The following is a 12,430-nucleotide window of genomic DNA, read 5'->3' on the forward strand; positions in this document are numbered from 1 at the left end:
AAGTGGGTGAAACAAAGCTCACCCATGCACAGTAACTATACGTATTTAACATTACAGCCTTTTTTTACCCGTACAAAAAGTATGGGGAAAAAAACATCCTATATACAAGAAATATATGAAAGAATGTTGTTTTTTTCAAAGCCTTGCACACTGAGTTGATTTAGGCAACTACTTAGAGTACTTGGACCATGTCAACACAAACATGCTTACTTTAAAAACTCATATTGTGGACTGTATCACAAGCTGGACACAGACAAATAAACCCACACTTAAACTTGTGGAAATTATTTATATTAAAAAAAAACATTAAAAGGGTGTACCCCGCCTTCCGCCCGGATGCAGCTGAGATAGGCTCCAGCACCCCCCGCGACCCTGAAAGGGACAAGCGGTAGGAAATGGATGGATGAATTAAAAGTACTAAATAAAAGGCCCATCATGTATGTATGTGCAATTCTCAGAGCAGTCCACAAATTTGTGTATTTCTTAAAGTTCAGCAGGTATGAGTACACAAAGACACAGATTTATATGTTAATGTACATAAAACCTCTGACATAAAAAAAATCTAGCCAATTTGACCCAGGTAAAAAACACACACTCTGGCTGCTGTCCAATTAGCATAAGGCGCACAGGCGCTATTTTTGGGTGACAGCGGGGATGGTCCATAAAAAAAAGGCAGACCCAAAAAGCCAATCGCTGAGCTTGTGAGCGGTCTATCTTGTGTGTGACTTCAGCAGCAGCAGTGAGCAGACAGACTAAGGGCAGTAACTTGCCCCTGTTTCCACAAATGAGCATTCCAAATAATGATCGGAGCACATGTAATCAACTTATTTTTTACATTTTTTGCGACAGCCCCAAATATTGCGCCATGGGTAACTGCCCACATCACCCATAGCTAAAACCGCCACTGACAATGATTATATTACTTTAAATACACTGCATTTTATGAAGGAACTTGATGGTTTCATTATTATATTGTTCTGACTCTCCAAAAGGAGTTGCTTGGTAACTGAAACATACATTTCATGCTCCCAAGGGAGCAAAGACACACTCAAATGTGTGCAAACTTCTTTAGCTGGTCCAGTCATCGGAACCGTTACTCCCCAAATGTACCTTGCATCCAAAGAGGGTTCACATGAATTCCTGAGTAATCCATTTGTCTATCCATTAATCAATGACTCGGGGTAAGGGGTTTTGGGAATGAGGGTCAACCCTGAAATAGTAACGTAAACCATCTAAATAAAAGTACATGTGAATCACTAAATTACCAGACCTGACAAGAGGTATGCATTTTTCGTAATCGGCAGTCTGCAGGCGTACCAGTGATCGGTTGACTTGCAGAACATTATTTTCTGTGTGTATATGACTCGTTCAGAGTACATACAGACCACCTCAAATTTCAGATCAACATTTTCATTAAAAGTGACTGTTGTAACGCATAGATTAGTTCCAGCTACAATAAGACTCACCTTCGCTCTTTAATTAACATCATCAAACGAATATAACAAGCTAAATAGTCAATGATAGTTAGTTAGTGGTTGCTCAATGAGTTAAGGTCACGGTGGAGTACTAAAATTTCTTCAAGGTTGGCAGGTCTGAGCTAGAAATTGGGATGTAACCATAAAGAAACATTTAGCATTGACTTTAAAAGTTTTCTCTTTTAAAGTAATTTAAACGTTTTTAAATTAAAGTCTCTGGTTCTGTATTTTATGTTTTCAATGGAGACGTGGCTCCAAACTGGTGAGTCTTTAGCCTTTTCGGAATTTTTCCCTACCAACTGCTCATACATTGTTGCTCCCCGAATTTCGGGTAAAGGTGGAACTGGGCTAGCATCTGTTTTTTAATCATATCTGAGCCTGAATGCAGCTGAGATAGGGTCCAGCACCCCCCGCGACCCCAAAAAGGGACAAGCGGTAGAAAATGGATGGATGGATGAACTGTCGAAGAGTATAATCTATGGTGTTTAGTAGCTTTGAGCTACAGCTTCTTGAATTCCAAAGCAATTGGGCTGTGCTTTGTGCGCTCATCTATCACCCTCCAAATACTAAAAAAAGACTTAATTCAGGACTCTGCGGACTTTGTGGCAGACATTGCCCTTAAAGGGGAACTACACTTTTTTTGGAATTTTGCAAATGCAGCTAATGAGAGCAATCAATTCTACCTCAAAATCACTTTAAAATGCATTCAAAAATCGTCAACAACACTTAATTTACATAACCTGTATAATAACCAAACTGTAGCGACATTGTTATTGTGAGAGCAAACACTGAAGGAATTCTCTTTCTCGCATAATAACACATCGGCGTGTTTTGGTATTAGCTGTAAAAGCTAATTACGGCAAGAGATAAGCTAGCTTCTACATCAGCACGAAACGCGTTTGAGTTAGTAATGCACAACACTGCGATAGGACACCAATCTGTACTGCCTGAACAATCGTATTGCAGTATCTGTAAAGTATTAGCCCACATTTCATTTTTTGTTTTTACACAGCCAGGCAGATAGTGTATGCTGTCTGTCATGATACACACTTGATGTGCTGCATGTATCATGGAAAATGGGTTATACTTGTATAGCATTTTTCAACCTTCAAGGTACTCAAAGCGCTTTGACACTATTTCCACATTCACCCATTCACACACACGTTCACACACTGATGGCGAGAGCTGCCATGCAAGGCGCTAACCACGACCCATCAGCAGCAAGGACACAACGAACGTGACTAGGGTGGTAGAAGCCGGGTATCGAACCAGGAACCCTCAGGATGCTGGCACGGTCTCCCAACTGCGCCACGCCGTCCCCATCATGATCAATAAAATTTGACTCACTCACTCATTGTTTGGTCCAGCTGACCGGGGATGTTTTTTCTGGTTTATTTGGGGTAAGCACACTATTTATGTCAAAATAGCTAGTGTCCAAATTCCACATTTGCTGCTATGAGTCGATTTCACCTCACTCTGTCGGCTTTCGTCTGCTCCAACATTTCACCCTCTTCTTCGTGCTCGCTTCTAGAAGCAGCAGTTAATCCGTTGTTCATTTCAGCTTCAAAAGATAAAGTTGTGAATCCTCATTTGTCCAAAAATAGTCCTCTTTGTTGTTTGTTACCAAGTCTGCTATGAATAGGAACACACAGGAAGTCGGACGTGCGTCGCTATGGAAACAGAAATCAATGCGCGGAAGAAATCTGACCCAGAAATGATTAAAAGGATCAAAATACAGTTAATATTGAACATATTACATACAGAATCTTTCTGAACATGTCTGTTACTACATTGTATATAGACTTGGTGTGTGTATACAAAACGTTAATGGAGGGTTTTGAAGTTGTCTTAGTGGGCTTTGAAGGCTACAACGGTGACTTCCATTAGCCCAGGGGTCGGCAACCCAAAATATCGAAAGAGCCATATTTGATCGAGGATCGAGGGAGGCAGTCCAATTTCCGGGTGGAGGTCGAGGTGCAGCGCTTGAACACACGGATCAAGGCGGGCATACAGGAGTTAACGACGTTCCGGCGTAGGTCCCAAGGAGTGACTGGTTCTTATGCTGTCCTCCTGATTACTGCCAGGTGTGCTGATGACTAACTGCCTGCAGCTGCGGCAAGGCGTGATGGACTCGGCGCGTGCGGGGGCGTGTCCTGGCATGCTGCCAGACAAAGACTGTGATCTTGCTGCAGGAGAAACTTGGGTCCGAATCCGCGCCGCAACAATATTGGACGAAAAATAAAAAATAAAAATCTGTCTGGAGCCACAAAAAATGAAAAGCCTTTTATAAGTGTTATAATGAAGGCAACACATGATGTAAGTGTCTATATTAGCTTTATTTGTGTTATGTTTGCAGGAGGAGTTGACGGCAAAGACCACAAGAGGACAATATTGCTGTATGTTTTATTATATATATATATATGCAAACCCCGTTTCCATATGAGTTGGGAAATTGTGTTAGATGTAAATATAAACGGAATACAGTGATTTGCAAATCCTTTTCAACCCATATTCAATTGAATGCACTACAAGACAAGATATTTGATGTTCAAACTCATAAACCTTATTTTTTTTGCAAATAATAATTAACTTAGAATTTCATGCCTGCAACACGTGCCAAAGTAGTTGGGAAAGGGCATGTTCACCACTGTGTTACATGGCCTTTCCTTTTAACAAAACTCAGTAAACGTTTGGGAAGTGAGGAGACACATTTTTTAAGCTTCTCAGGTGGAATTCTTTCCCATTCTTGCTTGATGTACAGCTTAAGTTGTTCAACAGTCCGGGGGTCTCCATTGTGGTATTTTAGTGTGTATGGTGTAAGACTATGTGTAGGAATTAATTGCTGAGTGTTTACCAGAAGTGTTGACTTGAGAGGAGGAACAAGACATGAAGGCAATCCGTGGGGGCAGGCAGATGGTCAGGGCGAATGGCGAGGCGTAAGACGTCCGTGTCCAAGCGGGGGTCGAGGATCGAAGAGGCAGTCCGGCAAGCAGAGAAAACTATGACTGACGAGACGCACAGCTCGTCGACGTGGGGACGAAGGCAGAGGTACACGACAGAAGATTAAGTTCCGGCGAGGATCCTTGTCTCCACTGGTCTTTATTCAGCTCGCCATCATCAGTCCCAGGTGTGCTGATTGCCAGCGATTGATTGCAGCTGTTCGCTGCCGCCAGTGCAGCGCACAGATGAATATGCTCTGACGCGCGCCCGGACCGTGACAGTAACCCCCTCGTATGGACAGCTTCCAGATGCCCTATGACCTGCAAGAGAAGAACAAAAGACAAGGGAGGGTGGAAGGGTGAACTGGTGGTGGGTTGCCAGCCCACATGTCCCCGAATCCACCGGGCACAAGTCTGGTGGCGGCGGCGAGCAGAATGCCGCTGCGGCCGGCGAGGCGGGCAACCAAGGAACGGCCACTTTTGTGGCCGTCGGGCAGGCAGATGCAAGTGGTGCAACAAGCATCCATACAATGGCCGCAGAGGGCCGCAGAGGGCCCCGCGTGCGAGCGCCTGATGGCCGCCTGTGCGGCCGGCCAGCCGGAGGTCGCGGGGGCGTTGAAACTGGAGACGAGGAGGACAATGTCGTCGGAGCCGGAGACGAGGAGGACAATGTCGTCGGAGCCGGAGACGAGGAGGACGATGTCGTCGGAGCCGTAGATGAGGAGGACGATGTTGTCGGAGCCAGAGATGTGGAGGACGATGTCGTCGGAGCCGGAGACGTGGCAGCTGGCCAAGGAGTTGGTCAAGGTGCTGAAGCATGGGCCAGCCGTGGAGCAGAAGCGGGCGCTGGCCGTGGAGCAGAAACGGGCACTGGCCGAGATGCTGAAGCTGGCGTTGCTGGCCGTGGTGCTGAAGCCGGCGCTGGCCGGGGTTCTGGTAGCCGTGGTGCTGACGCTGGGGCCAGCCTCGGAGCTGGTACTGACTCGGAGGGCCAGCCTCGGAGCTGGTGCTGACGCTGACTTGGGGGCCAGCCTCGGAGCTGGTGCTGACTCGGGGGAAACCTGGGAGCTGGTGCTGGTACTGGGACCAGCCTGGTTGGTGGATGCGGCCAGGCAAACTGAAAGACAGCTGGTAGTGGTTTTGCTGGCCGCAACTGTGCTACCTCACCAGTACAGCCGTTAGTACTATTCCCCCCCTCTGACAGCGAATGCCAGATGCTTCTTGCCAACTGAGGAACAGTCACTGAGGGTGGGAGGCGGACGGTCAGGTGGCGGGTGAATTCTCCCATCCCTACAGCACTGCTAAACAGTCCATGATACTGATGAGGTGGGCTAAAAAAATTGTCCAAGGCGGAGAGCGAAGCAAAATACTTTGTGAGTGGGGCCAAAAGTCACTGGGGGCGGGGCTAAAGTCACAGGGAACGGGGCTAGAGAAAAAACAAACCAAAAAAACAAACAAAAAAAACCCCAAAACTGTGCCCTCTGATCCTTATTTACGTTTGTATATACATATACACATACATACACATACACATATGCATATATACATAAATATATACATATACATACATACATATACACATTTATAAACACACACATACCTATACCCATACATGCACATACATATACATACATACACATACATACACACACACACACACACACACACACACACACACACACACACACACACACACACACACACACACACACACACACACACACACACACACACACACACACACACACACACACACACACACACACACACACAAGCCCGCCCCAGACGACGGTAGGACACCGGGCGTGAAGGGCGGCGCGGCAGGGCGCAAGAGTATCCCAAACCCACACCCGACAAGCTAACCAACACGACAATATACGAATATGAAGCCGGCAAGTTTGTCAGTTGTTCGTCTGATGTTGCCACAAGTTCGTCAGATGTTCATCTGATGTTGCCACAAGTCACAACATCAGCCACCCCCCTGCACCGGACCCAGCAGCCACGGGCGCCCACACCACAAACAAATGGCAGCAAAAACAGCAGCTGCAATACCCCCAGACAGCCAGCACCACTCGATCAAATCAAAGCGATCGAAAAAACTGCAACCGGCAACCACACACCAACAGGGTCACGGAGACCAGCCGGCGCCATCCCACCAGTCAGTCCAAACGCCAACATGCAAACAAGAGACATCAACACCTCCCCCACCAAAAAACCCCAGACCTCCAACCCAAACCCGCATAAACACACCACCGCCCAAACAACCGAGACACAGCATCTAGACCTGACAAGGGGGCCGCGCCGCCACCGCATCAAATCACCAACACAGACCCCACAGCGCAAGGGCCACACGGGCACGGACCGCACCCAACAGGAAGCGAAACCCGCGTGACGCCACACACAAAAAAAAAAATTTAATTTTTAAAAATAATAATAAAAACATTTTTTTTAATAATAATATTAATAATAAATAAATAAATACAAAAATTACAAAATAAATGAATAAAAGCCTCACACCCTCAGCGAGGTCTCTGCCCGAGAATGGCAGGCCACCAGACCGAGTCATATGACTTCATTCACCACCTCTGAGTGTGGGGGCAGGAAAGAGAGAGAGAGCAGGCTGGATGACACCAGCAAGCAGATAGTGTGTTGAGAACGTTGCCATGAATATTGCTTGTTTATAATGTCTTGCCGTTTGTTTGTATTCATATCTAGAAACCATGAGTTAAGTTATCTGGGTTCAGGCATGGTCACTCATCCAATATTTGATTACTAACTTCGTCAGTGTTTCCAAGTAACATCAACACGAGGTAAAATGTTTTGTCATCTCCTTCCAGTTAGCAAAATGCCACCACAAAAAAAAAAAATGAAACAGCAGCAAGATTTACTCTGTTATTTTAAAACTCCAACTCTCCCATGGAGGGGGAAGGAATTGTTGATATCAGACCATTTGACTCAGCGGTCATCGAATCAGACTCCTCCGAATTAAATGGACGAATATTTGACTATTTGAAGACAGCCTTACAGCACTTTGACAAACTCACAGAACAGTGATACTGTTCATTTACTGGAAAAGCACACTACCATGCTAATAGCTGGTTAGCTAGCTAACATGATTGCATGAGACATTAACGTATTTCCCCATTAAGAATCAACATACCATATCTAGGATGTACCGATACCAATCAACATTTTTGACCTCCAATACCAATCTGATTTTGAGTCCTGATCCGATACTTTGACAAGGGATTTTAGAATTTAAAATGTTTATAGCAAGTGCAGTAACTAAAGTGAACACAATAACAATTTTTTTTATAATGCTGATCTTATCCAATTTTGAATTTGCAAGTATTTTTGTAAATCAGATGATTTACATGTTAGTGCACATGATCAATCAATCAATCAATCAATCAAAGTTTATTTATATAGCCCTAAATCACAAGTGTCTCAAAGGGCTGCACAAGCCACAACGACATCCTCGGCTCAGATCCCACATCAGGGCAAGGACAAACTCAACCCAATGGGCTACAATGAAAAACCTTGGAGGGGACCGCAGATTTGGGGACCGACCGCAAATGTCGTCTCCACGAAGGAGAGGGGGGCAGAGCAGAAAAGAGACGGCAGATCAACTGGTCTAAAAGGGTGGTCTATTTAAAGGCTAGAGTATGCAAATTAGTTTTAAGATGGGACTTAAATGCTTCTACTGAGGTAGCATCTCTAACTGTTACCAGGAGGGCATTCCAGATTACTGGAGCCCGAATAGAAAACGCTCTATAGCCTGCAGACTTTTTTTGGGCTCTGGGAATCACTAATAAGCCGGAGTTCTTTGAATGCAGATTTCTGGCCAGAACATATGGTACAATACAATCAGCAAGATAGGATGGAGCTAGACCGTTTAGTATTTTATACATAAGTAGTAAAACCCTAAAGTCGCATCTTAAGTGCACAGGAAGTCAGTGCAGGGGAGCCAGTATAGGCGTAATATGTTTAAACTGTCTTGTACTTGACAGAGACCACAGGACTTAATGACTACAGGCCGGTGTTGCTGACGTCCGCGGTCATGAAGTCCTTTGAGCGCTTGGTCCTGCCCCACCTCAAGGACATCACCGCCCCCCTCCTGGACCCAATGCAGTTCACCTACAGAGCCAGTGGATGATGCAGTGAACCTGGCCCTCCACTTCATCCTGGAGCATCTGGACTCCCCAGGAACCTACGCCAGGATCCTGTTTGTGGACTTCAGCTCTGCCTTCAACACTATCCTCCCTGGACTGCTATGAGACAAGCTTTGCCAGCTCAGCATGCCCGACTCTCTCTGCAGTTGGATCAATGACTTCTTGACAGACTGAAGACAGCACGTGCGGCTGGGGAAGATTGTCTCGGACAGTCGAACCACGAACATTGGTACTCCTTAGGGCTGTGTACTCTCCCCCTGGCTCTTCTCCTTGTATACAAACTGCTGCACCTCCACTCACCAGTCCGTAAAGCTGCTCAAGTTTGCGGACGACACTACCCTAATCGGGCTCATCTCGGATGGCGATGAGTCCGCCTACAGGAGAGAGGTGGACCGGCTGGCGTCTTGGTTCAGCCTCAACAACCTGGAGCTGAATGCCCAGAAAACAGTGGAGATGATCATGGACTTCCCCACCATCCCCCTCACCCTGATTGACTCTCCCACCCCCGTCTGCATTGTGGACTCCTTCGGTTTCTTGGGCACCACCGTCACCCAGGATCTCAAGTGGGAGCCTACCATTAGCTCCCTCATCAAGAAGGCCCAGCAGAGGATGTACTTCCTGCGGCAGCTGAGGAAACTTATGGTGCCGACCGAGATGCTGGTGCAGTTTTACTCAGCCATCATCGAGTCCATCCTCACCTCCTCCATCACTGTGTGGTTCCCCGGCTCCAGAGTCTAGGATAAGCATCGACTGCAGCGCATCGTACGTGCTGCTGAGAAGGTGATTGGCTGCAAGCTCCCATCCCTCCAGGACCTGTTCCCCTCCAGGACCAAGAAGCGTGGGTCGGATCACAGCTGACTCTTCTCACCCTGGTCACAAACTATTCTTCCCTCTCCCCTCAGGCAGGAGACTACGGTCCATCCAGACCCACACCTCCCGCCACCTGTACAGTTTTTTCCCCTCGGCCATAAGGCACATGAATAATAACAAGATCTGATAGCTCAGGCACAGCTCATTTTATTACCTATTCTGTGTTATATGTGTTTTATGTTGAACCATTGCACCAAGAAAAATTCCTAGTTTGTTAACCCGTTCTCAAACAATGGCAATAAAAACTGTTCTGATTCTGATTCTGATTCAAAAGTCTAGCAGCTGCATTTTGTACCAATCTTTTAATGCTAGACATAAGGAGGCCCCTATTACCTAAACAAAACAAAAACTATGGCTCCCATTTCCATTATTTGAGTTTTGTCCTCTAAGCCTTCCTGTATTCCGAGACTTTACTCCATGATTTTGTAAGCAACAACAAAAATGACCAAAACATTTTTTTTTAAATTATTGCACATATGTTAAAAGTTGCAATTTTAGCTTTGTGCTTTTGCAGTCAACATTCAACTTTTTCCTCCTTATATTATGCTTTTTGAGATATTTTCCCCTAATGTTATGTTTTTTTATTTATTTTTAGATTGTATCACAGGGATATAAAAAAATAAGCTGCAGGCTGCAAATGGCCCCCGGACCACACATTGAACACCCCTGACTATTGATAGTCAATAGCTTCCTTATTAAGGTTTTTGGGTCAAACCAAAGCCAGAATGCCAATAAAGAACAAGTGTAAAAACTGAGCCAGCATTTGATCCTTTGTTTGTAGAGGCTGGGATACAAACTGTGTAGAATTTGTAAGCTTAAATAAAACATCAAATAGCATAAGTTAGTACAATATATCATGATTTAACAGCTTTTGTACAGTAGTGGCACTGGCATCACAGTTGAATGAAATATTGCAGCTTAAGAGTGGTGTGCATCCAATGTTACCCCAAAGGCGTTGTAATATGATTCTAACTGTATTTATCCCACTTCCTTGTGGTCTACATAATATGTAGTAGTGCTGCTTTGGCCAAATTTGTGCCTACATTTTGCTTTACAAACCATTTTTACGTCACTTTCTGGCTTTCTCTTGAAAAAAATGCAAATGCAAATTAACTCCTGTGAATTTGTGCTTGTGTGTGTATGTGTGTGAGTGTGTGGAGTGACAATAGATGGGGATAATATCCCTGGGCCACATTTAATAATGCATAGGGAGGTGGTAGTTGTTCACTATTGTTTAACCTTGTCTGTCAGTGGGTGTCAACTACAAAACCCAAAACCAGTGAAGTTGGCACGTTGTGTAATTCGTAAATAAAAACAGAATACAATGATTCGCAAATCCTTTTCAACTTACATTCAATTGAATAGACTACAAAGATTTGCAGATTTGCAAATAATCATGAACTTAGAATTTAATGGCCGCAACACATTGAAAAAAGTTGGCACAGGGGCATTTTTACCACTGTGTTACATGTCCTTTCCATTTAACAACACTCAGTAAACGTTTGGGAACTGAGTAGACCAATTTTTTAAGTGGAATTATTTCCCATTCTTGCTTGACGTACAGCTTAAGTTGTTCAACAGTCCGGGGTCTCCGTTGTGGTATTTTAGGCTTCATGTTGCGCCACACATTTTCAATGGGAGACAGGTCTAGACTACAGGCAGGCCAGTCTAGTACACACACTCTTTTACTATGAAGCCACACTATTGTAACACGTGGCTTGGCATTGTCTTGCTGAAATAAGCAGGGGCATCCATGGCTGGCAGCATTTTTTGCTCCAAAACTTGTATGTACCTTTCAGCATTATTGGTGCCTTCACAGATGTGTAAGTTACCCATGCCTTGGGCACCCCCATACCATCATAGATGCTGGCTTTTGAACTTTGTGCCTATAACAATCTGGATGGTTCTTTTCCTCTGTGTTCCGGAGGACACAACATCCACAGTTTCCAAAAACAATTTGAAATGTGGACTCGTCAGACCACAGAACACTTTTCCACTTTGCATCAGTCAATCTTAGATGAGCTTGGGCCCAGCGAAGCCAGCGACGCTTCTGGGTGTTGTTGATAAATGGCTTTGGCTTTACGTAGTACAGTTTTAACTGGCACTTACAGATGTAGCGACAAACTGTAGTTACTAACAGTGGTTTTCTGAAGTGTTCCTGAACCCATGTGGTGATATCCTTTACAAACTGATGTTGGTTTTTGATGCAGTGCCGCCTGAGGGTTTGAAGGTCACAGGCATTCAATGTTAGTTTTCAGCCTTGCTGCTTACGTGCAGTGATATCTCCAGAGTCTCTGAACCTTTTGATGATATTACGGACTGTATATGGTGAAATCCCTAAATTCTCTTCAATAGCTGGTTGAGAAATGTTGTTCTTAAACATTTTGCTCACGCATTTGTTCACAAAGTGGTGACCCTCACCCCATCCTTGTTTGTGAGTGACTGAACATTTCATGGAAGCTGCTTTTATACCCAATCATGGCACCCACCTGTTCCCAATTAGCCTGTTAACCTGTGGGATGTTCCAAATAAGTGTTTGATGAGTATCCCTCAACTTTTTGAAACATGTTGCAAGCATCAAATTCCAAATGAGCTAATATTTGCAAAAAATAACAAAGCTTTTCAGTTCGAACGTTATCTTGTCTTTGCAGTCTATTCAATTAAATATAGGTTGAAAAGGATTTGCAAATCATTGTATTCTGTTTTTTATTTACAATTTACACAACGTGCCAACTTCACTGGTTTTGGGTTTTGTATAAGCTCCCAATGTTCCATCAATTATGCCAAGAGTAGAAATTCCAAAGTCAGCCTTTCCCATCTCATTACAGTATGTTAGGACTGGAGTGTGCATCGGTGCATTGATTGTGAGCCCAATCCCCCCACATATCCCGGTATGTGCAAGTGTACACCCATGCATACATGCATACATAAACAGTGATTGTGCCCCCTCCAAGCTGTCAACCTAAGGATTTGG

The sequence above is a fragment of the Entelurus aequoreus genome, linkage group LG07 (assembly GCF_033978785.1).
Source record: "Entelurus aequoreus isolate RoL-2023_Sb linkage group LG07, RoL_Eaeq_v1.1, whole genome shotgun sequence".
NCBI lineage: Eukaryota > Metazoa > Chordata > Actinopteri > Syngnathiformes > Syngnathidae > Entelurus > Entelurus aequoreus.